This window comes from Colobus angolensis, unplaced genomic scaffold, assembly GCF_000951035.1.
Source record: "Colobus angolensis palliatus isolate OR3802 unplaced genomic scaffold, Cang.pa_1.0 Scaffold32, whole genome shotgun sequence".
NCBI lineage: Eukaryota > Metazoa > Chordata > Mammalia > Primates > Cercopithecidae > Colobus > Colobus angolensis.
In genome coordinates this window covers 416745-418256 of record NW_012116488.1, presented here as the reverse complement: position 1 = coordinate 418256, position 1512 = coordinate 416745, and positions in this window count along the sequence as shown.

The following is a 1512-nucleotide window of genomic DNA, read 5'->3' as shown; positions in this document are numbered from 1 at the left end:
CCACACCCCTCCAGAGCTACATCCACACCCAACAGGGCTGCATCCACACCCTCCCAGAGCTCCGTCCACACCCCCCAACAGGGCTCCGTCCACACCCCCCAACAGGGCTCAATCTACACCCTCCCAGAGCTCCATCCACACCCCCCAACACGCCCCAACAGGTTCCGTCCACACCTCCCCAGAGCTCCGTCCACACCCCACAAAGACCTCCATCCACACTACCCCCAGGGCTCTGTACACTCCCGAAGAGTTCCACCCACACGCCGCCAAGAGCTCCATCCATATTCCCCACAAGGCTCCATCCACACCCCCACCGGACTCTGTCCACCCCACCCCCAGCGCTCTGTCTACAACCCCCACCAGGGCTCTGTCTACACCCCCCGAGAGCTCCGTCCACAAACTGCCCCCATCAGCTCCAGCCACACCCCACGAAGAGCTCCAGCCACACCTCCGAGAGCTCTGTCCACACCCTCCCAGCTCACAGCACCCTTGGGGCTCCCGAGGTTCCCGCCCATCCCCACCCACCCATCCCAGCCTATCCACCAGTCTGCCGGGAGCACCATCCTTGCAGCTGCACCTGGCCAAGCCCTTCCCCAACCCTGGTGACAGCTGGAGCAACCAGCCGCTTCCCAGGCATCGGGCATTTGGTTCCTTCCTTCCTTCATTCACTCACGTCACGTGTGCAGCAGGCATACCTCTGCCACCAAGGATGACCACCTATGGCCAGCAGGGCTCGGGGAAAGCAGCAGGGCGCAGGGGCTGTCGTTCTAATAAGGCCAGGCCAATGGGTCACGGTGGCTCACGCCTGTAATCCCAGCACTTTAAGAGGCCAAGGCAAGCAGATCACCTGAGGTCAGGAGTTCGAGACTAGTCTGGTCAACACAGTGAATCCCCATCTCTACTAAAAATACAAAAATTAGCCAGCCATGGTAGCAGGCGTCTGTAATCCCAGCTACTCGGGAGGCTGAGGCAGGAGAATCACTTGAACTCAGGAGGCAGAGGTTGCAGTGAGCCGAGATCGCACCATTGCACTCCAGGGCAACCAGGGCGAAACTCCGTCTCAAAAAAGGAAAAAAAAAAAAAAAGCCAGGCCAGGCTTTGAAGGGGTGGTGTTGGGAATGAGGCTGCAGGGCATGAGGAAGTGAAGGAGCTGCATCACAGAGCCCACCAGGAAGCCCAGGGGCTGAGAATGCATAGCCCACGGGGACAGTGGGGTCATACCATAGATCCAGACCCCAGCACGGACTTTCTTCCTGAGGCTAAGCAAAGTGGATGACTGTCGGGGGTCTGAGTGAGGTCTGTTGTTGGGGGTCTGAGTGAGGACTGCTGGGGGTCTGAGTGAGGTCTGCTGTTGGGGGTCTGAGTGAGGACTGTTGTTGGGGTATGAGTGAGGACTGCTGGGGGTCTGAGTGAGGTCTGTTGTTGGTCTGAGTAAGGACTGTTGTTGGGGTACGAGTGAGGACTGCTGGGGGTCTGAGTGAGGACTGTTGTTGGGAGTCTGAGTGAGGACTG